General features: G+C 40.0%; 2 long non-coding RNA genes across 3 annotated transcripts; both read right to left on the bottom strand.

The window, feature by feature from the left end:
• Positions 1-7: 7 nt before the first annotated feature.
• Positions 8-26,116, bottom strand: LOC114567676 (uncharacterized). Of its 2 annotated transcripts, none has more exons than XR_003694212.1 (3): positions 25,933-26,116; positions 4,115-4,193; positions 8-115 (listed from the first exon to the last, which is right to left on the bottom strand). It is a non-coding gene; the product is annotated as an uncharacterized LOC114567676 (long non-coding RNA). The 2 variants fall into 2 exon arrangements; XR_003694211.1 differs by lacking the exon at positions 25,933-26,116 and adding an exon at positions 4,306-4,512.
• Positions 6,634-7,018, bottom strand: LOC114567677 (uncharacterized). Its single transcript, XR_003694213.1, has 3 exons — positions 6,948-7,018; positions 6,799-6,863; positions 6,634-6,662 (listed from the first exon to the last, which is right to left on the bottom strand). It is a non-coding gene; the product is annotated as an uncharacterized LOC114567677 (long non-coding RNA).
• Positions 26,117-27,904: the final 1,788 nt, after the last annotated feature.

The following is a 27,904-nucleotide window of genomic DNA, read 5'->3' as shown; positions in this document are numbered from 1 at the left end:
GGCTCTGGCTCCTGCTGGTCCACACTGGAGCTACACTCCTGCTGGTCCACACTGGAGCTACACTCCTGCTGCTCCTCTTCACCAACAATCACTTCCAGAACATCTTGAGGTAAAGCTGAAACACAGTGTGAATTTTTGTACAATTTAACATCTACAATTCCATTAAATGTGGAAAAAATCCAACACTGAAAATTATTCAGCAACAATTTTAAGAAGACGGTTCTTCAAATTTAAGGATATGTTGATTTTGTTTGTCTTCAATGACTGTAGACTAAATATCTGGGTTTTTGTTAGTAGTTAACAAGCTTCTGTTGTTAGTCCGAAGCAAGCGTAGCTCTAAGACGAAGGCCACGGTTCACCATAAACTTGTGTGCATTCACACGTCCTGCGTTGCTGCTTTGGAGTAGCTTCAACACCAGGGCCGGTTCTAGCCTGCGATATTAGTAGGGCTGAACGATTAATTGCATTTGAATTAATATCGCAATATGTTAAAACGCGATTTCCTAATCGCGAAGGCTGCGATTTGGTCACATGACTCGCGAGAGCAAATCAGTCTGCACTCTGCAGAGAAAGCATCAACTTGGCACGCTAACACTACGCCGTACCTTGAGCTGATTTCTGTCATTCAAACAACTCAAGAGTTGTAATTTAAAACTTTTACAGACATTTTAATAAAATTAAGGGTTTTATTCAGGCTTGAGTCCATACATGCAGTTAATGGATACAGGCACGGAGAACTGAATGCTCGGTTGGCAACAAGCTAGCTCTGATTAGTGGTTAGCTTCAGTTAGCAGTTAGCTCCGTTATAAAGATATGGAGTGGAGGAGACGGCTGCGGAGAGGGGCAACAACCAGACTGATAAATGACGTTTGGGGAGCTTTCACAGCAGCGTGGCCGCGGGGTTTCAACGGTGTTATTAGTACAGTTAATCCCACGACAAGACCAGCAGCAGCTAACGTAACGATAGCCTCTCTGAGCTAGTGCAACATTGACAGTGTCATGCACACAGCATGCAACTTTACAAAGGGGAGGGGCTGGAGGCAGCTGTAAACGCTGTAAAAAAAATACACCGTTTGAGTTACATTTTGTTTAAGAACGTCGGCTCGCAGCTGCAGGTTCTGCTGCTTCAGAGCGCCGCATCTATAATCTATATCCTCCAGTTTAACTGCCACAAGTTGTTCTTCTTGTAATTAAGATCTCATCAAGGAAAAACATGCAGTATTTTTGTATTTTCATAGCATTTTAATTATTTTAAATAAATAATGAATTTTAATATAAAAATATTGATTAATCGATAGTCGATCGTTAATTCTCCCGACGATCGACGAAGAGAATTTAATCTAATGCCCATCCCTAATACACACTTATATTACACTATCATTCTGAATATGAGAATATTATACATTTGATACGGGTCATGTGAACAGCATATTCTGTTTGGATGTTCAGAATAAAGTCTATTACCGTATTTCGCATTTTCTGATTAAGATGTATGTGATACTTCGGTAATATTCAGGACTTAGAAGCATTCTTTGGAGATGTAAATATCTCCATCAGGGTTTTTAACTGCAGAACGCTCCAACACGTCCTCCACCGCTGGGAAACTTTAAAACATCCCGTTTTACACGGCTGCATGTAAACGGGAATATCAGAGGATAAATTCAAGGTTACTTTGACAAAAAAAACTTCTAAACCTGAGCTGCAAAATACAGATCTCAAGCCCACTTCCAGACTTTGTTGTTATGTCAGTTAATGAGAACACACACACACACACACACACACACACACACACACACAAAACACAGAAGCCCACTTACACACTTTGTTGTTATTTTATTAGGGGTGGGCACCTCACGATTCGATTCCGATTCAGAAGCCAACGATTCAATTCTAAACCGATTATCGATGCAACCAGTTTTTTTTTTTTATGTAGATTTCCATGCGTGATTTTTCAAAATATACATATAAATCTGAGTTTGTTAATCACTTCCTAGACAAAGCAGCTAGACAAAGTAGAGATGGCCCGATACCATTTTTTTGCTTCCCGATACCGATTCCGATACCTGAACTTGTGTATCGCCCGATACCGAGTACCAGTGTGTCATATATTTGATTAGGTTTTAACAACTGTATACTACTATCTCTGTATGGATGTGATATGATTTATATCTTTGTGAAACATGAACAAACACAAACAATGAACGCCACAGAACTTTCTTTTATTCTCCAGTTTGACAGTCAGTTATAACGGAAAAAGAACATAAATAAACTACTTTAACATAGATTTTCTTTAGGGCTTTATTACGTGGTATCGGATTGGTGCATAAACTCCAGTACTTCCTGATACCGATACCAACGTTTTAGGCAGTATCGGAGCAGATACCGATACTGGTATCGGTATCGGAACATCTCTAAGACAAAGCTTAGACATATACAGTATTTGTCACACACAAGTTTTAGTGAAATGTTTTGTCCACTGAGGTTTTTGTTTTGTAGTCATTCCATGCCTAATCCTTAGGGGCCGTGCACACGGAGACATTTTTGATGCAAACGCACATGTTCTGCATTGTTTTCTGCATTGTCATCGCCACACCCCTCGACCTCATAGCCCCGCACTAGCTAGTACACGGCCACTGACGCAAATGCGGTCAAAAAGACATTGTTTCTTCACAGATCTCCCGATTCGATTATGATTATCATGTCAGCGATTCAATTCAATAAAATATCTTGATGCGTCAAATACATTTTTCTATTAAAGCCATGTAGGATATTTAATTCATAGCTTTTCAAGCTTCAAAAACCAAACAAACATTCTGCAGTGCTCTAATACTAAATAACTTGGATACATAAAACTATCCAGCACTGAGCACATGGCACTTCCTGTATGTGCAAAACATACCCGAATATGTAAACAGAAATGTTGTCAGGCCTACATTAAATTGTAAACAGAAATAATCGATTATGAGCCGGATGATTATCGATGCAGCATCGTCCATGTGCACGATTCGATGCATAGATTATTTGATTAATTTCAACACCTCTAGTCCTAGGGAAGATTTCAGCTGTTTCTCTTCTTGTTTTTCCACATGGATATTTTTAGATTTTGTCGTTTTCAGCTATTGTCACCTTTTTTTGTTAAGTTTTTGTCTCTTTTTCAACATTTGTTTGTTTTCAACTGTGGTCACTTTTTTTCTTCTTCTTTTTTGGCACTTCTTTCAAGGTTTTTTTTTACACATTATTGTTGTTTTTGAAATCTTTTTTCTTCTTCCGTTTAGTTTTGTTGCTCAAAGATTTTCAGTTCAATATTCACTTTTACCAGCCATGGAAACAGCTTCTATATACACATGTATACACAAAAATAGCTTCTATATCCATGTATACACACAAATAGCTTCTATATCCATGTATACACACATAGCTTCTATATACATGTATACACACACAGCTTCTATATACATGTATACACACACACAGCTTCTATATACATGTATACACACACAGCTTCTATATCCATGTATACACACACAGCTTCTATATCCATGTATACACACATAGCTTCTATATCCATGTATACACACACATAGCTTCTATATACATGTATACACACATAGCTTCTATATCCATGTATACACACACACAGCTTCTATATACATGTATACACACATAGCTTCTATATACATGTACACACACATAGCTTCTATATCCATGTATACACACACACAGCTTCTATATCCATGTATACACACATAGCTTCTATATACATGTATACACACATAGCTTCTATATCCATGTATACACACACACAGCTTCTATATACATGTATACACACATAGCTTCTATATACATGTACACACACATAGCTTCTATATACATGTATACACACATAGCTTCTATATACATGTATACACACACATAGCTTATATATACACATGTATACACACACACAGCTTCTATATACACATGTATACACACACAGTTTCTATATACATGTATATAGATATAGACACACACACACACACACACACACACACACACACACACACACACACACACACACACATAGCTTGTATGTATATATTTCTATATATATATTTGAGATGTAAACGTGTCCCACCTGTCCCCTGGTCCGCTGACAGCTTCCTCTCAGACTTCATGTTAAAGTTCCTCGCGGCTCTGCTCCTCTTCTCCCCGACCTGTTTCAGGAAATACAACAACAACAACACGTTAGCTTAGCAGGAGCTAGCTGCTAGCGGCTAACCTTAGCTTTAGCACCGACTCCCTGCGACATTAAAAAAGAAAACCAACCTGCTCTGTGTAGCTTCGTTTCAGGGTCGTACCAACAACTTCCGGTCAGATGTTTGTGTACTAATGTAACCGCGGGTTTCTTCTGTTGTCTAGACTCAGGTTTGACTATAAAATAAAGAAACACGGGCGTCCAATGTCGGAACAGAGACGGCACTGCACGTCTCACTTTATTCAACCACAACACAGGCTATACAACACTTTATCCACTTCCGCATTTCCCTTCACAATAAAAGCTCTGTGGTTTACTGTAACTTCCTCTTAACCTCCTGTTGTCCTCGGGTCAAATTTGACCCGTTTTCAAAGTTTCTGTATCAGAAATATAGGTTACTTAAAAGCAAATTGCCTCAAAAATAATGCTTCTGACAAGTAAAATGAAGGATTGGATCATTACTCTTATTGAATTATGGAGGTTTTATTCAACTTTATAGCATTTGAAAATAAATTGAAATGGTTTCAAAACAGTTTCCTGACTAAACGTTGACATATACAAGTCTGTGATCCACTCCATATCTTCTGTTAGTCAAAACAATTCATAATTTGTGCTTTTTTAACTTAGAAAGTAGGTATAAGTTAATATTAATGAGGCTTATTGACTATGAATTCCAGAAATAAGTATAACACTAGTGGTAATATGTTGGAATGAAGTTGGCTAAGAAGATATAGCACAGAATAAGGTGATAATTTATACTTTACAGACAAAACAGAAGGACGACAACACAAGGGTTAACCTTCAACTGAATTAAAATACCTTACACTTAAACATTTAAATAAATAATGTTACAGCTGTAACACTGCTAGAATAAGATATGTAGTTAAAATATCAGTAACAGAATGAATACATTTCATTTAGGAAATGATGGAATAGTAACTTGATCGGCAAATGTTTTTTGGGGGGGATTTTGACGGTGTTTTCTGCTAGAGGGTTGTGTGTTTGCATATTGAGAAATGACAGATTGAAAACACTTTGATAATTGTAATTAAAAATGTAAAAGCAAAGATCCTCTAAACCAGGTGTCGATTTGACGCGTTTTCAAAGTTTCTACATCAGAAATTTGGGTTTCTTTTCAAGAAAATTGCCCAAAAATAACACGGATGGTTCCATAAAATGCTCTTTGCAAGTAAAGTTAAGGATCAGGAATTTTGGTTGTTATATTAAAATCTTTTAAAGCATTTAGAAAAAAATTAAAGTTTTAAAACCGTATCCTGACTAAACTTTGACCGTCTGTAATCCACTAAATCGTAACTATTTGTCAAAATAATTCATCATTTCAGCTTTCTTTAACTCAAGAATTAGGTATAATTTCATATAATTGAGGTTTATTGATTATGAATTCCAAAAATAAGTGTAACACTAGTGGTAATAAGTTGATGTTAGTGGTGAATCTGGTGGGAGTGGGAAAAAAAAACATCTAAAGAAAGGGTTAATTTTTTATTTTTACCTGGGAGGACAAGTTGCATGGGTGACGGGAAGACAACACAAGGGTTAAATAGTAAAATATAACAATCAAGATAAATAAACATGATGAGGTGGCACTATATGCATATTGTTATTGCACTTCCAGTTTTGGGGTTTATTGCACACAAGTCTTTATAGAGGATTCCAACTTCTTCCGATGTCCCATCTCATGCCGTCCCGCCTGGGGCCATCCCCGACCTTCTACTTTTCAAAATAAAAGCTTGCGTTCCCGTCTCATGCCATCCCGCCTGGTGCCGTCCGGAATAAAATAGGCTACGTATTAAAAATACGTTTTTGCGTTGACTATCATGCTAATGAATAAAATACTTAAAAATATATTTGGTGTTTAAGTAAACAGTAAGATAAATGCAGACTATCATGCTAATGAATAATATATTTGGTGCAATAGAATATAAAAATAAAAAGCAGTCTTGGAAAGAGTGTAACATGTTTATTTTATTATAAGTTCAGAAACATTGATGACCTCCAGAATCCCCTCCTAGGTCAGGTCAACAGGTTCCTGAATGAACACATTTAACACTTAGTTTGAGAATTCATTATGTAGACAGTTTGTAGTATTTTGACAGTAGGTATGTATACAAGGCATCAAGTTTACTTCATTCACACTAACCAACTGTTGAGGAGAGATTGTCCTGGGCCTCTTTGCCTCCTCTTTATCCTTATCTGCTATTATCTGTACACAAACAACAATTATTTAATCATCACAGGGTGCAAATACATATTTAAATATTTAAAAGTCAGTAAAAAGTATGCATATGAAGTCCAAAATGAATCAAATCATATAATAAATAATCCTTAGCATGCAGGACACAACATTGTCAACAACTATCAAAATGTGATTCTTGCGATTTGATCTTCATATTTCCTTTTCTGTGCAAACCTTTGAAACTGACAGATTTTCTTGAATTACATGTTAGAGATTAAGAAGAATAGTAATTTGATCTATATGTATAATTTTGGCTTTGTTACACATTTTTATGTTACAGTTGTACATGTGATAATGAAATCAGACACACCTGACAACTGAATGACCAGACAGGAGCAACAGGCACCACCATGTCCTGATTGTGTCCATGTCACCCTAGAAATACAACATTTTAAACAATGAAGTCATGTTCTACAAAAACAGTACTGTAATATGTCTGTAGACTTTCTGGGCACTTACAGTTGTGAAGTCAAAATCTGCCCCCAGCACAATGTAAAAAGCATACTGTAATAAAAAAGAAAACATATTGGTCTTTACTAGTCTTGGAAAAACATGCTATATTTCCCTGGTATTTAAATAAAATAAGAGATCTACAGCTAATATGTTGTCAGCTAAATTATATTTAACACCATTAAGTGACATTTGAGGACAACCACAATACCATTAACATGAAGATCCCACAGGCATTGCCACCTTCCTGTCTTGGGAGACCCTGAACATCAGAAATACAGTAAGACATTGTACAACATTCAGCACAGCTCATTCATGGAAAATAAACAATAAAATATGTAGAAACCCATTTACTTTGAGGATTAAACCAGGAGAATGGACTGTGATCTACAGCAAGTAGATCACAGTCCATTCTCCTGGTTTAATCCTCTGCGCAAGATCGCTGCAATTAAAGTATCAGCATTTTATTTTCCAAAATTCCTAAAACAGATCTAACTAAATATGTTATTGAACAACTTAATGTGGTCAGGAACAGACCAAAAGCACCTAGAATAACTTTAACAACTTTAAATCCAAAACAGATGGCTTGAACGTCTGAACTTAATGAGTTGAAACCTGCAAATCTGAATGTAACATTGATCGCCAAAGCCAACTGGGGCTTCCGGATGTTTATGGAATAAGGAGTCTGGGAAAAGAATGTGTCTCACTCTCAGCTTCAAAACCTAGCTGTACACATATATTTTTAGAAATTTTAACGTAAACGAATGTAATATAATTTCTCAAATTAAAGATAAAAAAGTTTCTACAAAGAAGAAAGTAGTATAATAATAAAATAATTCGCGATTTTGTATTTTTGACTAGGGGTGGGAATCACCAGAGGCCTCACGATACGATATCATCACGATACTTATGTCACAATACGATATTATTGCGATTTCAAACGCATTGCAATATTCTGCAATATACTGCAATGTATTAATTTTTTTCCAACTTAAAATTTTTCCTAAATTTAAATTATGTCCCCAAAGGAAGATTTTGTCAACATCTGTTTTATCTAAAAATATACATTTTTCTGTCTGTTCATCTCACTTAAATTTTATTGCTGCAAAATGAGATTGTCAAGCAAAACAGACTGACCAACACATATGTCATAAAAGATCAATACTTGGCATCTGTGTATCGATACAGTATTGCCACGAAAAATATCGCGATACTATACTGTATCGATTTTTTCCCCCACCCCTATTTTTGACCCTCTGAACTTACCGTTGGACACGCCTCGGCATGAGACGGGACTCAAGGGACTCAGAGACAGGAAACTACTCTGAGTTGGGGCATCTCGGTTGTAAACCGTGTCCGGTGGTACAGACATTTCAAGAAGTCGCACAATCATCACAGGTGCATTCTGGGATAGAAGAAATAACTTCTGGGTTGTTTGCATTTCTTTAAACCAATCACAGTCGTCTTGGGCGGCGCTAAACTCCGGATGCAGGCAGAGGCGTGGGAAGTCATTTTCAGCAGGGGGTGCAGGTTGCTGTCGGGGGGTGCACAGAACAACTCTACCTCCCCCCTCCATGAAGTAGGCTACATACGGTGCGAACTAAATGGGCACTAAATCACATGCCAATCACTACTGGTCAAAAGATTCCTTTGCAGCGGCCCGGGTTTGAATCCGACCTGCGGCCCTTTGCTGCGTGTCATTCCCTCTCTTTTCTCCCCTTTCCTGTCTATCCACTGTCACTATCGAATAAAAAATAATAAAAAAAAGATGAATGACTAGTCCAGCTGAGCAGGCATCAAGTATGCCTTTCCAGTTCAATAAACCAAGTACTGCCATCTGACTCACATCACAAGACAGTGTTACAATTAATTAAATCATACCAAAGCGTCGTATGGCTCAAGACTATGGCGATATAGTATTCACTAAAAATCACCCAAGCAGAATGCACAATAGTAATTCTGAAACGTGATTGACTGAAGATACAACAATGCCATCACACAACACAGCTGAGTGCAGGTTGTTAAATAACAGTCACTTAGTCAGCTGCTACTTCACAAACTGCAAAAGCCAACATATAGGCTACTGCACTTGACAACTGTCTCATACAGGCCTATAGCAGCAACACAAAATTATGATGCAATACGTCTGATATGCATGGCATTTCAATAAACTAAACAAAATATGTACATTATCTGGTCACACGGTCACAACAGATTATATTAGCCTAGTCAATGTACAGATAGCCTAATAGCTCTTACCTTTAGAAGTTCTAATTTCTTGTCTTTTTCTTTGCAAAGTCGCAGATCAAATCCTCAAAGTCCAGCTCTCTCAGCAGCTCGCTAAACCCTACTACACATGCGCTGCTGTGTGTAGGGAGCGCTTTACAGGCAACGCAATAAGGCCCCGTCCACACGTACCAAAACGATCTTTTTTTTTACCCGTCTTCCCTAGATTCGTTTCAAGAATAGTTGCGTCCAAACGAATCCACTTGTAAATGACTCAATACGCTACTTCATATGCCAGGCCTATAGGTGCCGCTGTTTCTGCTACAGAAATTCACCAAAAAACGGAGAAGAATAGCATAGTCACTTCCACTTCCCATCATAACATAACTTTCACCACTGATCATTTTATGAAGGCCGCCGCAAGAAAATGTCTTTGTTTACGTTGTATAATGTGCTGTTGGATTGCTTTTTATTTTGCATGATTGCAGCGCGCTAGCAGCAAGCTAACGTTAGCGCGCTAACGTTCGCTAGCTCTAACATCGGCAGAGTCAAACAAACATCAATGATCCATGAAATGATGTCTTTTTAATAATCTATACGTTTTTCTTGCAGTAGCCTTTCTACAATAAGCCGTGGTAAAAGTTACTATAATCCGTTCAAGGAGTTGATAAGCAGACAGATTAGCTAGCTAGTTGCTAAGTTATCTGCAGTGTTGGGGAGTAACGGAATACATGTAACGGCGTTACGTATTCAGAATACAAATTATGAGTAACTGTATTCCGTAACAGTTAAAATTTAAATAGTTGGTATTTAGAATATACAGTTACATTGTTGAAATCAATGGAATACCTGACGATACTTCTCCGTTTCACGAGTTTATTCACTCTGAATAAAAGGCAACTCTATCGCATTTTCCAGAAACCCCGATATGAAATCGAATAATTTAGCTCCGTGATCAGTCACAATGGAGTCGGAACCGGCACGACAGAGCCAGGGCAGCAATAAGTTTCTATCTTGGAAAATTCAAACAGCATTTCACATTAAAGAAGGAACAGGGAGAATGAAATACAGCTAACTGTGCCGTGCAGCCTCTGCTTGCCAGCAACCAGCCTCCTTTCAGCTCCAAATGACTCCACCTCCAACCTGAAGAAGCATCTTAAAGTAAGTTATTTATTTAATTAGCCAAGGGTAGTCGTCTGCTGTAGTTTTACTGGTCACCTTGCTATTTTAACATTGACGTGGGACTTTCCATTCTCCTATACGTATACGTGCTGATTTACTAGCTCCAGAGCCGTTTAAAGACTGACTAGCCCCGTTTGACATGCTAGCTAACGTTAGCTAAAATTAGCTCGTGGTAGCTTAGACCGCGGTTAGATTTTTGTAGTATGCAGTTCGGGACTACCAATACAATAATCTATCTGCTTGTTCAGGTACACATTCAGCTGGTTGGAAGAAAACGAACACACCATTATAGGCCTGTTGAGTAAGCTGGATGGGATGGTCGCATTCCTACACTTATAAAACGCAATTCAATGTGGAAGTAATCCTGAAGTAATCCAAGTATTCAGAATACGTTACTCAGATTGAGTAACATAACGGAATACGTTACAAATTACATTTGTGGGCATGTATTCTGTATTCTGTAACGAAATAAGTTTTGAAAGTATCCTTCCCAACACTGGCCCTACTTCCACTTTATAAACAGATGCTACCATGCAACTGCTTGGTATAAAGTTAGCGGTCCGCTGACCCACTACTGCTGGGTCTAACGTTAGCGATCTGGTGACCCACTACTGCTAGGTCTAACGTTAGCGATCTGCTGACCCACTACTGCTAGGTCTAACGTTAGCGGTCCGCTGACCCACTACTGCTGGGTCTAACGTTAGCGATCTGCTGACCCACTGCTGCTGGGTCTAACGTTAGCGATCTGCTGACCCACTGCTGCTGGGTCTAACGTTAGCGATCTGCCGACCCACTGCTGCTGGGTCTAACGTTAGCGATCTGCCGACCCACTACTGCTAGGTCTAACGTTAGCGGTCCGCTGACCCACTGCTGCTGGGTCTAACGTTAGCGATCTGCTGACCCACTGCTGCTAGGTCTAACGTTAGCGGTCCGCTGACCCACTGCTGCTAGGTCTAACGTTAGCGATCCGCTGACCCACTACTGCTAGGTCTAACGTTAGCGGTCCGCTGACCCACTACTGCTGGGTCTAACGTTAGCGATCTGCTGACCCACTGCTGCTGGGTCTAACGTTAGCGATCTGCTGACCCACTACTGCTGGGTCTAACGTTAGCGATCTGCTGACCCACTACTGCTGGGTCTAACGTTAGCGATCTGCTGACCCACTACTGCTGGGTCTAACGTTAGCGATCTGCTGACCCACTACTGCTGGGTCTAACGTTAGCGATCTGCCGACCCACTGCTGCTGGGTCTAACGTTAGCGATCTGCTGACCCACTGCTGCTGGGTCTAACGTTAGCGATCTGCTGACCCACTACTGCTGGGTCTAACGTTAGCGATCTGCTGACCCACTACTGCTGGGTCTAACGTTAGCGATCTGCTGACCCACTACTGCTGGGTCTAACGTTAGCGATCTGCTGACCCACTACTGCTGGGTCTAACGTTAGCGATCTGCCGACCCACTGCTGCTGGGTCTGCGTTAGCGATCTGCCGACCCACTGCTGCTGGGTCTAACGTTAGCGATCTGCTGACCCACTGCTGCTGGGTCTAACGTTAGCGATCTGCCGACCCACTGCTGCTGGGTCTAACGTTAGCGATCTGCTGACCCACTACTGCTGGGTCTAACGTTAGCGATCTGCTGACCCACTACTGCTGGGTCTAACGTTAGCGATCTGCTGACCCACTACTGCTGGGTCTAACGTTAGCGATCTGCTGACCCACTGCTGCTAGGTCTAACGTTAGCGATCTGCTGACCCACTGCTGCTGGGTCTAACGTTAGCGATCTGCTGACCCACTACTGCTAGGTCTAACGTTAGCGATCTGCTGACCCACTGCTGCTGGGTCTAACGTTAGCGATCTGCCGACCCACTGCTGCTGGGTCCAACGTTAGCGATCTGCTGACCCACTGCTGCTAGGTCTAACGTTAGCGAGCTGCTGACCCGTTGTTGCTGGGTCTAACTAATCCTCCACATTCCCTCCGAGAACATCTTCGGTGCTCGCCTCCCAGCGAGCTTTGACACTTTACAGCCCAACTGATGCGTATTGTCCGTGACAACTAACAACAATCGCCATTTTGTTGTGTACCCATCAAATGACCACGGCAAACAGCCCAATAGACCTTTTTCACAGCAGAGATGTTGACATGTCATAGTAGGAATAGCACAGGTGTATTCAAAACCATTAATGATGGCTGCATTCCACTTAGGAGAGGTCCTGGTATTGTGCATGCTGACTCACTGAAATAGCTTACTGGGACAATTGATAGAATTGAGCCATCGTTAAGATTATCAATTTCAGCTGTGCTTTTCCTACTAAGTCAAAACGTCTGCTGTGAAAAAGGTCCATGGCCTTTCTATCCATTTTGTTTCTATGCGAGGACACCATGAAGACTCCAGAGACTGTTGATATTCACTCCATGCATATTTATTTGTTTTACATTTTAACAAACTGAGCTGCCTCGGACACATCAACTGACCACCGGTGATAGCCAGTCGAATAGACAACTGAATCTAAGTTTCATATGACTCTCTTCTTATTCAGCTTTTTTGGGCGGTGTCAGTTGGACACATTCAGTACCTCATGTTTATTACATCTTTAGATGGACCGGAACAGGTGATATTTTTACTTCTAACAGTCCTCTCCTCTTCCTTTTCTGAAGTACACCTAGGTCCTTGTGACCCAGACAATAACTACTAACGTTCATGCTAGTCAACAGATGGTTTACTTCAAATGATTTCACTTTATTTCATCCTGGAGGGTACTCGGCATGTCCTGGTGTACCACACCGGTCATATCAAACCATTATATTTCTTTACTTTATTAGCTGTACCATTGCCTAATTAGTGGCATAGGAGACACTATACATATTACATATACATATCAAAAGACCTTATTAATTGTTTCTATGTCACCAGTCTCAGGATCAGAAGAGTCTCCAGTCTGGTCTTCAGTATCTGGTTGTAAAAGTGGATGTGAGTTCCTGGCTGGTTCTGGTCCTCCACAGTCCTCTCCATCAGCTTCTGTTTCCATCGGACCAACACATTTATGTGTTTTGACATCAGAAGGCAAGGCAAATCTTTTGTTACAATCACTGCAGCTGAATCTTTTCTCTCCTGCGTGAATTGCCATGTGTGCCCATAAACCTCCTCTGTTTATAAAAGATTTCTTACAAACTGAGCAGATTAAAATATTTTCTCCTGTGTGAGTTAGCATGTGTGACCGTAAACTTCCTTTCTGTGTAAAAGATTTCTTACAAACTGAGCAGCTGAAAGGTTTTTCTCCTGTGTGGATTCTCATGTGTTTCTGTAAACTTCCACTCTGTGTAAAAGATTTCTTACAAACTGAGCAGCTGAAAGGTTTTTCTCCTGTGTGGGTTATCATGTGTTTCTGTAAACTTCCACTCTGTGTAAAAGATGTATTACAAACTGAGCAGCGGAAAGGTTTTTCTCCTGTGTGTATTCTCATGTGTTTCCGCAAATCTCCTCTCTGTGTAAAAGATTTCCTACACACGGAGCAGCTGAAAGGTTTTTCTCCTGTGTGAGATATTATGTGTATCTTCAAATGTGACTTGCGGCCAAATCTTTCCCCACACTCTGAGCAGCTGAATGTTTTCTTACATCTTGAATCATGTTTCAGAGAGTTTAAAGCTGACTGAGGTTCTCTGGTCTCCTTCCAATCAGCACTGTCATCAGTCTCAGGATCAGAAGAGTCTCCAGTCTGGTCTTCAGTCTCTGGTTGTAAAAGTGGATGTGAGTTCCTGGCTGGTTCTGGTCCTCCACAGTCCTCTCCATCAGCTTCTGTTTCCATGTGTTGAGTTTGTCTCTGATGAAGCTGTGAGGACTGAGCTTCCTCTTCATCATCTTCACTCTTCACAGGGACAGGAGTGAATGGGAACTTGGTGATATCAGCCTCCTCCAGCCCTTGAAGCTGCTCTCCCTCCTGACTGCTCCACAGTTCCTCCTGTTCCTCTTTAATGTGTGGGGGGGGCTCTGGCTCCTGCTGGTCCACACTGGAGCTACACTCCTGCTGGTCCACACTGGAGCTACACTCCTGCTGCTCAGGGGGAACCTCTTCTTTAACCACCAACAGCTGCTCAACATCTGCAGGAAACACATACAGAGAAATGTTGTGGAACTGTATCTTATCACCTGGATTGTGATTGTTATGAAGAAATACTGGTTGTGCAGTCAGATACGCTATATCAACACTACTAGTCTTCCTCTTCAGCCTTGAAAAACTGTTGGAAAGGCTGTTGACTGACATATTAGGGCCCTCTTGTGGTGAAATAATGTAACTAAAGTGACTATACAGTATGTACATTTTTAGTGTTTCTGTCATTTTTCATATTAAAATCTTAAATGAGCTGTAACAGCAAATGAGACAAACAGTGAAAATAATGCAATTTTTAGTAGGGTTGTACAATATTGACAAAATGTGATATTGCGATATTGATTATGAATTTAATTATTCAATATCAATATTAATTTAATTAATTAACTAACTAATGTGTAAAATTACAAAAAATATGGGAAAAGGCATCAAAATAGATTCATAACAAATTAAACAAGTTTTCTTACAACACAAGGTTTATTTCAACTGCCTGTAATATTGGACTGGTACAACATGAATAAATAAATAACACCGGAAAAGCTTGTGTTAGCATATCCAGCCAGGTGAAAGGTAGCAGAAGATTTATTTTTATAGGCTAGGCGTAGTTGTATTTTAATGTTATTTTAGAAGTTATCTGCTGTAGTTATGGCTGATACTGGAGCAGGACCATCACTCAAAATGCAACGATGCATCTGTAACGTATTCTCTTATTGTAAATTACTGATTTTCTGTCTGTACAAAACATTCCTCGCAACTATATGACCTCCCGGTAACACTAACTCAGTAATACAGTGGGCAATAAAGAAAAGACCTTTAGCACAGCAGATGTGGTAAAAACACTACCACTTGTGTCCGAAGCGGCCGCTAGAATCAACGCAAACTGAAAGTTACATATAGCCACATTAAGAGGCATAACAAGAGACTTGTCAGAATAACAGAGTGCAAAGTGGACTTTACTGCTTTCAAATGGTTCAAGTTGTGTGTGTCTCTGATGAACCGGGAGTAAAACCTGTCATTTTTGTCTGATCTGAACATTATTTGAGTCTTTCATTGTGTTTTGGTGAGACTTTTGTTGATGCAGAGCTAATCGAATGTAACCATGTTCCTTAAGGCGAGACCCTACAGGTGAATAGGGTACAATTTTAAAATAACAGCTATCACCATGAAACTTCCTAAGTTGATTACTTACACAAGTATATAAAAAATGTATTGCAATTCTTTTTTCATTTAGTTTACACACAAGATGAAACACAGGGGCTTTAGGATATCTGCTTTCATTACAGAAGAAATGAAAATATACTGGCCATTTCTTTTAATTAAAATGTCACATAAAAAAGGCCAGGAACGATTTATTAACAAATCTCTCTGTAAATATCTTCAGAATACTGCTAAGTGTATAATTAGAAAGTTTGGTGTACATAGGCGGAGATGTTTATACTGGAGAATGACAAAAAAATTGTTTCGAGAAAACAGCATTTTAAGATTTAAATAGGGGAATTTTATACATTTCTATTGGAAAACACTGCTCAAAAACAGAATAAATGCTCAGGCCCTTAGTTAGCCTGACAAGCCAGACCCACATCCAGATGTAGGGTCTGGGAACTCACCATTGACGGAGCTCAATCCGAGGGGCGGCATAAACGGTTGTCTTTCAAATTCCCTCTGCATGTAATAGGACAGCGCTACAACCAATCAGAGCAACAAAGAAGGTAGTGGAGCTAGTTGATAGATTAAACTTTTGCCATATCCGGTCGGCAAAACTCCGAAGACATCTTCTTTTAAAAATGATTTCTGTTCCGTTCTTTGTTCTTTTATCAAAGAAAAGCTCAACTCCAAGTCTTCCAGAAGACCTCTGTTCCAAGCAGCAGCAGCAGCCATAAGCCCCGCCCACCGACTCTATACACGATGTGATTGGCCTGACCAAAATTTGGTTTTTGCAGCTTGAAAGTCAACGGAGAGTGCCTAGACCCCCCCTGGCTGCCAAATAAATTTGCTGCCACTAGGGGGAGTCTAGATTTCTAGGCTAGCCCTTAGTAATAATAATAATAATATAGAATATTTCAAGCTCATGAAAACTAATTATTTAAATAAATCAAGTAATTAACTTTGTAACGTGTACAAAGTTGCCGACAAAACCCACGCTAGACAGAAAAACTTGTATGGACACAGAACAAGACCAACAGTAGCTGTTACAGCTTTCTAAATTCTAATTGTCCATTGCAGCACCATATGTAGGTCCCTCTGACATCTCTTGCTGGTGCCTTTTCACTTTCCTGTCTGTGCTCACAAGTTTTCGCTTGCGTTTTGCACTTTCAGACTGAATGGCGTTTGCTTTGGACACCCTGAGCAGGTCTGCCTGCTTGATGGTGTTCACTGTAATAAGTGTGCTCTCCAGCCATAGGTTTGTCATCACATTAAGCATAGCTGAGGCACCCTCATTAAAAGAGGAGATGGCCATGCTTGCTGCTGCCTCAACCCTGTTCTTGCCTACAAAAACTGTTTTTGGGCAGCGGGCTCATATCAACGAATTGCCACCATGCTGCATTCTTTGCAGCAAGCTGTTGCTTGACATGCGGTGATAGATAGGGAGAAGTTTCTGGCCCACCTCGTGGGATAGGTAATTTACAGCATGTCGTGTGTGGCTTTCGGGGGTCTCACCTTTGTCTTCTGCCCTCCGATACCAACACCAAGATGGATTGCACCTAGTATGCAATGGTGTTTCATCTGTTGACATGCAGTGGAGACGACCTGCCCATATCTCTGCTTTCATTGTATCCAATGACCCCTGGTTGTTCAAAATTGCACCCCTGTAATAATTTTGCAGTTTTTTTGCATTTCTTTGCCATCGGAGAGCCTCTCAGTGTACCCCAGCTGGTGGCGACTGACTGATCGGGCCCACATCCTCTTTGCTGCCACCTGCTCCGTTGACTTACTAGACCCTGCGAAATTCTTTGCACAGTCAGTGTGCATCTCCCTCCAGCTGTCAAATTCCTCCACAGCAATCTTCCCCTCATTCTTGGCACTTTGCTTTAGGACACAAGCAAGATGATAAGACCTCAAAGTCAATGACCAGACCTTTAAGAATGTCTATGCAAACACCAATGCCATAATGTGAAGTGAAGCCTCTTTTTTTGCCAGGTGCCATAAAAAGAGACACCAATGTTAATTACAGCATCAACATCCTCCCTCAGCAACTCTGGATCAACGTCTGCATAGGCCTGCCTGATCTGCTCCCTTGTCCTGTGCAGTGACTCCAATCCTCTCTCAATTTCCACCACTAAAATAAAATAAAAATGCATGTTATGTCAAGAACTGTTACTTTTTTGTTGAGTTTATTGATACAGTACATTTATTTTCACTTAAGTGGCAAAAACCTGGTTTCTTTTGGCAAGGACCAGGGAGCAGACCATGCAGTCATAGCAGCAAATTGGACAAGCAAACCGTAAAGGACTATAAAGACTAATAATAATAATAATGTTATACTACTACAACAGATCCATAATTGTGCGTGTGGGCAGGTGTGTGTGTGTGTGCGTGTAGGTGTCAACCTGACTACAAGATCGTGGACTCAACTGCACCACTGAAGCTTGGCACCCCAAGATGCAACCTTGTGTGTGTGTGTGTGTGTGTGTGTGTGTGTGTGTGTGTGTACACAAGCATGCATGATGTGCCCTCTATATCTCCCTCGCTCTAATTGATAAAATAAATATATATTCTTCAATGTCCATAAGTTGATAAGGTTGCATTATTTCAATGCTCTTTGTTTTTGCCACTGAACTGAAAACTCAAAAGTTGTACTGCAAAAGTAAAACTGACCAATACAACACAATTCTACTGTTACAAATCCTTCCTTGTTCCATCCATGAAAATATGTTCACTGTTACAACAACACTATGATAAAATGCAACAGTGTCACTGTCATTAAAGTAGCCACCCTTTGCTTTTTTATTAATAAGGGAAATAATTGCACTAATTAACCCTGACAAAGCACACCTGTGAAGGTAAAACCATTTCAGGTGACTACCTCATGAAGCTCATTGAGAGAACACCAAGGGTTTGCAGAGTTATCAAAAAAAGCAAAGGGTGGCTACTTTGAAGAATCTAAAATATAAGACATGTTTTCAGTTATTTCACACTTTTTTGTTAAGTACATAATTCCATATGTGTTCATTCATAGTTTTGATGCCTTCAGTGAGAATCTACAATGTATATAGTCATGAAAATAAAGAAACACATTGAATGAGAAGGTGTGTCCAAACTTTTGGCCTGTACTGTATATTATTAACGTTTTCTTGATAGCAGCTTGAAAGAAGACATATTGAAGGAGTAAACTAGCCCAAAATCTCAAAATTGACCACTGCATGAAAAAAATCTCTGTTTTTGCCTATCTATCTATCTATCCATCCATCTATCTGGTTTCCTAATGCTAATGCTAGTTTAGGTGTACCTTTATATTTCTAGTAGACTGTTGTATTTGGACATTCTCCTATGTAAATGACATGGATGTCTGTTTTTGTTGCAACTTAAAGTGTAACTCTCACCAAAATGCAACCTAGGGTCTTTTTGTGAATGTACCCGAGTTAAACTTTTGTTTAAAAAGCATATTTAGGACGGAATCGCCAATTTTAAGATTCACCGTATTTTCCTTTTTCGGTCAAATGGCCTTTTGAATGGGAGTGCTAGGGGCACTTTTATGCTAGCCTCAAAATAGCTATGTTCAAAACACTAAGAAGGCTCGACACAACATGAGACTTTGCTCGAAGTATCACCGGGGGCTCTACACCTTAACGAAAGCATTGACAACATTGTTTGTGTACCCAGAATTTACTAAAAAGAAAGGTTTGGAACAACTCACCGTAGCTCTTGTTGTTTTCGGCCACTACCACCTCGGCAGTCAAAACGAGTCGATATCCAATGAATGGACTCCAGATGAGGCTCCCTTTTCAACTACAATGTCAATATTGTTTTTCAATAACGACAAAACAAGAAATAATCCGTTCATTTATATGGAACTAAGCTTTAGGAGCTTTTCAATCTTTACTCTCCCTTAGTACTCCCTGTTATGTTGCCTTCAGAAATTGATTGGTTTTGACTGATAAAATGGCTGCGGCTGGAAACAACAAGAGCTACGGTGAGTTGTTCAAAACCTTTTTTAGTAAACTCTGGGTACACAAACAATGGGCCTCATTCACCAACCGTTCTTATGAAGAAATGTGTTCTTAAACCCCACTCACGCACTTTTTACAAAGATTCTGGCATTCACTTATTAGCTAAGAACAAAATCTACAAACACTGAAGAGCACTCTTACGCACATTTGAGTGATGACAATTTGCTCCAAATGATTGGTTACTGCATTTTATTTAATTGTACAGTCGTTTACAATGATAGTATTGTACTGTAACATATTTCTGATCATATCTTAAAAAAAAAAATCATATTATGCGAAGAAACTAACACTGCAATTTACATCAGCAATTAAACTGATTAAATCCTGCATTATTTGGTGATTGATCACGCTAAATAGGGCCAAAATGCAGTGGTGGAATGTAACAAAGTGTCCTTTGTTTCTTTGTTACTGTACTTAAGTACATTTTTCACGTATCTGTACTGAATCAATAGTGCATACTTTTGATTTTACTTTGTTACATTTTGCAGCAATTATCTATAGGCTACTTTCTACTCCACTACATTTCTAGTACTACATAACGTTCTGTTAGGTTTTCTGATCAGTTTTTCCCCCTGCCGTTACACGTTTGTCTCACCGGTAAAGTTTGGTTGCCATAGATACTGTATATATGGGTTGCCATAGATACTGTATATATGGGGCACCGCTGATCCAAGCCGGCCTCAGTTGCTCCAGAGCCCGGGCGCAGCTCTGCTGACCCTCGGTAATACAGCCTCCGGTAAACGTGAAAATGAAAATGTTTGTTTTTATTATTCCCGTTTTTAAATCATAGTTGCTGTTTCTATTTCTCTCCACAGTGTCGTTACTTCTCCGCCAGGCTGCGTAAGACGCGTTCATATCTTATTTATTTATTTGGCTGGACCTCTTCAAATCAACCTCTTTCCCATTTTCGCTGCTTCACACACTTTATTTGCTTACTTGCATGGTTAAAGAAAATAAAACAGTCTTAAAATACATCCATGAATAAAACCAACCTCATTCTGATTCTAACAACATATTTCTGTTTTATGCTGGTTAGGATAGGAACTTCTTATAAAAGCCAGGCCTTGTTTGTGGTAGTGGACATCTTCCACTTTTACTAAAGTAAATATGTCTCTGGTTATTTGTACTTTTACTTGAATGGTGTGTGCACAAGCCCGACCTTCCCCTGCAGTGCTGTGGAGGAAGGTCTGGACACACAAGACTAGTGTGAAAGGAACCCTACTCCTAAAATAATATAAACCAGATTCTCTTGAACTTTTATGCTCTTGACTTCTGCAGATTTATTCCCCCTTTCTTGCCCCTTAAAATCCTGTTAATATTGTTCCTACCTTCCTCTTCATCATCTTCACTCTTCACAGGGACAGGAGTGAATGGGAACTTGGTGATATCAGCCTCCTCCAGCCCTTGAAGCTGCTCTCCCTCCTCACTGCTCCACAGGTCCTCCTGTTCCTCTTTAATGTGTGGGGGGGGCTCTGGCTCCTGCTGGTCCACACTGGAGCTACACTCCTGCTGCTCAGGGGGAACCTCTTCTTTAACCCCCCACAGCTGCTCAACATCTGCAGGAAACAGGAAACACAGAGAGAGAGACGTTAACACAGACACAGAGAGACAGCATCAACAGTACAGAGTCTCTTTTCAAATCTCTTTACGTGGTAAAAAATTCTAACTTTCAGCCTGAGTGCTGTAAAGACTGACAATTATACCTGAGGCTTATTTTATTCTTATTTAATTTTCTGCTCTGGTTTGAATACTTACTTAAAGAACAAGTACTACTTTGTGTCTATAGATAAACATCTGAGCAGACAAATATGAAATACAGCGTTCCCCTAGGCTCCATCCTGGGGCCTCTTCTGTTTAACAGCTACATGCTTCCACTGGCTCAGATAACAGAAGACAGTTGTACTGATTATTTGTCTATAAGCCTTAACGTTTGCTGTGTGATCACATCAACACACAGTCACATGACTTCTCAAACCTGACGGAGGTTCTCCGCTCTCCTTCAAAACGTCACAATTACCTTCTGTTTCCATGTGTTGAGTTTGTCTCTGATGAAGCTGTGAGGACTGAGCTTCCTCTTCATCATCTTCACTCTTCACAGGGACAGGAGTGAATGGGAACTTGGTGATACACCCCTGCTGCTCAGGGGGAACCTCTTCTTTACCAACCAACTCCTGCTGCTCCTCTTCACCAATAATCACTTCCAGAATGTCCGGAGGTAAATCTGAAACACAGACAGCCATTTATTAATATAAATCTTAATGATACCCATAAAAAACCTCATGCCTCCCCTGTGCTCTGGCTATAAAAGCTGTGCCGGTCTGTCTGGGAAAATCTCTGAGTTGGAAGGTAAGATAACTTGCTGCACCATTTATTTAGAAATGATGTGGCCGGGTTGGGTCGGTGGGTGGAGCGGGCACGTGTATACTGAGAGGTTTATGCCTCGACGCAGAGGTCCAGGATTCGAATCCGACCTGTGACGATTTCCTGCATGTCTTCCCTCTATTTCTCCCCTTTCTCACCTGGCTGTCCTATCAAATAAAGGCAGAAAAGCCCCAAAAAAGAAATGATGAGGCTCTGCTCAGTTTCATGCTAGGTTTGGGCCGGTGTAAAAACATTCTGACCAGTTTGATGTAATTTGTGAATTTCGTCAACATGTCGAGAATAAAGTCAACATGTCAAGAATAAAGTCAACATGATGAGAATAAAGTTGAAAAACTTTTTCGAGAATAAAGTCGAAATGTTGAGAATAAATTTAACTCCTTTATCACTTAATCACATTAGAGCGACTGTCCAGCTGCCATGTAGGCAACATCATATGGGCTACATCCTTGGAGTGCAGCGCTCGCCTGATCTCCACTCCTTCAGGATCAAACAATTTGATACATTTTCTTATTGTGTCTTGTGATACAACATATCCTCTCTGTATTGCGCGTAGGTGTAACCATCGATACCCTTGAATCTGTCCATTACAAGTTATTTCAGTTTGCAAGAATGCTCTTCCAATTTGTGTGGTTTCTCCTTCTGAACAGACTTATCACCATACTGTGTTTATGCGCTAAAAGAGATTTCCTTGTTATTTAAACCGATTCGGAAGTATAATTTCACTAGTTCATATAGGTCTTCACAGTGCATTTTATAGAAGACTGCATAGGTAAAGCTAGTAGATTGGTTTAGGCTAGAAGTTAGACTCAAAAGTCTGACTTTATTCTCGAAATGCTAAATAAATTAAATAACTTATTTTTTTTCCCTTGATGTGGCCCTAATTCTCTGTCGTAGCTTCTATATTCACATATAGCTTCTATATACACACATAGCTTCTACATACCGTATTTTCCGGACTATAAGTCGCACTTTTTTTCCTACTTTGGCTGGTTCTGCGACTTATAGTCAGGTGCGACTTATATATCAAAATATATATAATTTAACATGTTTTTACATGTTAATTCATACTGAAAACATTACCTACAGCCGCGAGAGGGCGCTCTAGGCTTGTGACAACTAGAACGCTCCTAAAGACAACTGAGAAAGAAAAGAGACAAACTGCAGGTAGTAAAATATGCAGCCCCGAAAACGGTAATCGAGCAGCAGAAAGAGAGTTTGAAATGAGGGAGAAACTTATGAGGGAGACTGGAGAAAAGGTGACTCTTACTGCAATGAAGAAAACAAAGAAAGCTAATCGGCTAATCGTGGGCTGAAAGATGTCCAGAGGAGGAGGAAGGAGTCTGGAGGGGCTCGTTCACGGTGCAGCTTCGTCTCCACGCCTTTTAATACCTCCATGCTCCACGCCCTGCTAGCTAGTTGTTCTGTGTGCTATTGTATAGTTCAATAACTGTTAATGTGTTACGTTAACATACCGGACACCTACCGTATTCAGCGTATTCTTCTGTGTGCTATTGTGTAGTTGAATAACTCTTGTATTTATATTCTAAATAAATGCGACTTATAGTCCGGTGCGACTTATATATGTTTTTTTTCTCTTCATGACGCATTTTTTGACTGATGCGACTTATACTCCGGAGCGACTTATAGTCCAAAAAATACGGTATTTAAGATTTAAACGTGTCCCACCTGTCCCCTGGTCTGCTGACAGCTCCCTCTCTGACGTTATGTTAAAGGAGTGTAATGAGAGTATAATGATTATATAGGGTATTTCACACTGTTCCTTAAGGTCTCCGAACAGAATATGTAACACTGGTTGGGCTGAAAATGGCCCAGGTGCTGTTCAATGCGCCTTAATGCAACCCTGTGAAATAGCCCTAGAATGAAACGAGAGGTCTTATGGTTATATGGTATGCTCATGAATATTTAGATGAGCTGCGTGCTGATTGGTTGGTTTACAACGAGTGAAGCTGTGCAGCAAAGACGCAACATGAAACATGTTCAGTGGTCACTGAAACATCCAAGGTGGAGATACCATGGAGACATTAGGTGTTGAACCGTATTTGTTTGAGCCTGAAGCAGAGGAAGAATCTGATGTAGAAGAGCAACCAGTCGCCTACTTCACAAATGTGTTCAGTAATCAACGTCTTTATAATGTATTTAACAATATATAAATAAAAAGTCACATTACCTTTTGCTACATGCCATACGTCGTAGTAGTGGGTGATTCTACGTTCTCTCAGGAACTCTTGGATCTGAGGGTGACGATCGGTGATAATACAGTCCAACTTCACACCACTTCCATGTAGGAGGTCCAAGGTTCTTATAAGACCCTCCTTCTCCATGTATGAGCTCCCCCCCACCTCGCTGCTCTGTGTAGAAAGAGAGACACACATGCAATAGGTATCCATTTACCTTTTTCCATTCTGTGTAAAAAAAAACAACAAAAAACTGACAAAGATCTGGACAGACATGCATTGTGAATTGTAAATTTACATGACAATTCACGATTGAGGGCCGGGGCTCTCCGGGGCTCAGCCCCGGCACATAAGCCTGCTCCTTTGTGTCCGGATGTGCCTGCTTGCAGTCAGTTGCTGATAGGTTGGATATTTCAGCCTACATGTTTCAAATGTATTTTATATCTTGTATGTAGTGTACTACACAAGAAGGTTAGTCTGGGGACAACCTTCACCCACAGGAATGTGTGAATCTATTATGAGTTTGGGTACAACTTTCACACAGAGGAATTGGAGCCAGGAATGTGGGAATCTATTAGGAGCACGTGCCATAAAAGGTGTAGTTTAAGAGTAAACTGTTGCACTGAAATAGATAGCTTGAAGCGTGTGAGGACAAAAAGTATAAAGGAGGAGTTATTCTGATGTTCGTAGAGACACTATGGGTACATGCTCTTAGGAGGGTGGACACGTGGTTATCTTCCTTTCTAGGAGAAACCTTGGCATATACATTTGGTGCATGTCAACTGTTCTCTCTTTCATGAAAGTATGTTTGTTTGTTGTGTGAATAAAGCTGCATTAGTCTGAATTCATTGTACTCAGCATTTGTTCAGTCTCCATCTCATTTCCAGACATTTCCCAGATATCAGTTGCCTACTGGAAATATGTCACATCAAATTTGATGAAAGTGATGCTTTTGAAAACTTGATATTTCTGACAACAAAAATGGAAGATTTTTTTGAAATGGCATGTCTATTTTGTCTCGGCGGAGCCGAAATAAGAACAATCGGAACACGGTAACAACATGCGCAGCACTGCAGACAATTCACCACTGCGGGTCAACCCCATAGCGCCTAGTGTCTCCGTCGGTAGGACTAACAGATAAAATGCCTTCTCCTAAAAGCTAAAAACCCTGTTCGCAGCGGTGGAAGCCCGGTCCTCGGAGAGCCCCCGGCGCCAGGGCTGTGTGTGTGCTAGTAAAGACAAAGAATAGGAGAAGGAAGTTTGTGTGAGGTGGACCTGGTCACCACAGACCCAAATCTTCTCAGCTGTTGCTACGGTCACATGCTGCACTGTCTCTTTGTTTGGCACATTGTATGGGTCACTTCTTATATCATAACAAGGTAATGCAATGCATAATCAAGTGATGACTGATTAACAGTAATGTAAAATGCCCTAATACCTGTTGATACTACAACAATACAAAGTATAGGCTCGTAACCTTGCAATTGTCTTATTTAAACCTTGCATTGGCTCATTTTCAATATCCTTGAAAAACTTCCAAACGTTCTTCTTTGCGATATTCCCGTGGGAGTACACGGAGCAGCGCGCAGCTAAACTGTAGTGTCTGAGACGTACGCCACCTCCTCCTCCTGTTTCAGGATATACAACAACAACAACACGTTAGCAGGAGCTAGCTGCTAGCGGCTAACCTTAGCTTTAGCACCGACTCCCTGCGACATTAAAAAAGAAAACCAACCTGCTCTGTGTAGCTTCGTTTCAGCTTTTAGAACCACATCCAAAATTTGGGACCTTTCTTTCTTCTTAAGAAACTAAACACTGACGCCTTTTACTCCGCCGTCCTCACCACGATGTGACACACAAACAGTTAACGTTAGTTCCGGGGACGGACGGTATTACGGGTCGTACCAACAACTTCCGGGTAGATGTTTGTTTACTAATGTAACCGAGGGTTTCTTCTGTTGTCTAGACTCAGGTTTGACTATAAAATAAAGAAACACGGGCGTCCAATGTCGGAACAGAGACGGCACTGCACGTCTCACTTTATTCAACCACAATAAAGTCAATACAACACTTTATCCACTTCCGCTTTCCCCCTTCACAATAAAAGCTCTATGGTTTACTGTAACTTCCTCTTAACCTTCAACTGAGAGGCAACACATTAAAATACCATACACTTAGCATTTAACCCTTGTGTTGTCCTTCTGAGTCAAAATTGAAAATTAACACTTTTACAGGTTTTTTTTAACTCAATATTTTTGTAGCGTTCTTTTCTGCGATTCTTTCCACTACCACCACTACACACTAACAACAACTTATTACCACTATTTTTACACCATTCGTTTGGGGAATTTGTGGTCAATAAAGCTCATTTAGCCTATAAGAAATGATATACCATTTTTGAGTTAAAAAAAGCAGAAATATTTATGATCAGAGGATGTTTATGGATAATGACAGACTGTCAAAGTTAAGTCAGAATAATGCTATAAAATTAGTAAAACACCTAAAAGTCAATACAATTTGTGTACTGATAATTTGACTTGTGAAGAGCGTTTTGAGGAACCATCCGTGTTACTTTTGGGCAATTAGGTTGAAAAAAAACAACATTTCTGCTATAGAATCTTTGAAAACGAGTCAAATTTGAAAGAGGGTTAAGCTTTCCCGTCACAATAAAAGCTCTATGGTTTACTGTAACTTCCTCTTAACCTCCTCTTGTCCTTGGGTCAAATTTGACCCATTTTCAAAGTTTCTGTATCAGAAATATAGGTTACTTAAAACAAAATTGCCTCAAAAATAACATGGATGGTTCCATACAACGCTTTTTGCATGTAAAATGAAGGATTGGATCATTAATCTCATTGAATTGTGGGAGTTTTATTCAACTTTTAGCATTTGAAAAGAAATTAAAATGGTTTCAAAACAGTTTCCTGACTAAACGTTGGCATATACCAGTCTGTGATCCACTCCACATCCTCTGATTTTAATTGTTAGTCAAAATAATTCATAATTTGTGCTTTTTTAAAACTCAGAAAGTAGGTACAAGTTAATATTAATGAGGTTTATTGACCATGCATTCCAGAAATAAGTGTATCACTAGTGGTAATAGGTTGGAATGAAGTTGGCTAAAAAGATGTAATACAGAATAAGGTGATAATTTATACTTTACAGACAAAACAGAAGGAGGACAACACAAGGATTAACCTTCAACTGAGAGGTAACACATTAAAATACCTTACACTTAAACAAGATTTAAGCTCTTCTGTGTTTAAATAAATTATGTTACAGCTGTAATGCTGCTAGAATCAGATATCTAGTTAAAATATCAGTAATGAACAAATTATGTCATTAAGGAAAAGATGGAATAGTAACTTGATCGATACATGTGTGGGAAATGATCCCACGTTTTTAGGTTTAAAAAAAGGATCTTACTCTTTAACAGAAAGGCCAACCTCCTTAAAGATCCTTTCTGTAATGCTGTCAAGACACTTAGAATATTCATATGAGCCGGTCAACGGCAAAACAAGCACTTTTGTGAAGGTAAATACAAGCTGTGCAATCGCCCCATTAACTTACATTGTAGCTTGTTTGTCCACTGCCGACTGCAGCGATCTCGCTTAATACTGGACCAATGTCAGAAATTGTTGTTCCCATCAGTCACTTAGACACAGAAACATGGGGACATAGGGGTTGAAAAAAACAGTAGTTACCCT

This window comes from Perca flavescens, chromosome 14, assembly GCF_004354835.1.
Source record: "Perca flavescens isolate YP-PL-M2 chromosome 14, PFLA_1.0, whole genome shotgun sequence".
Taxonomy (NCBI): Eukaryota; Metazoa; Chordata; class Actinopteri; order Perciformes; family Percidae; genus Perca; species Perca flavescens.
This window is presented reverse-complemented; position numbering and strand designations above follow the sequence as displayed.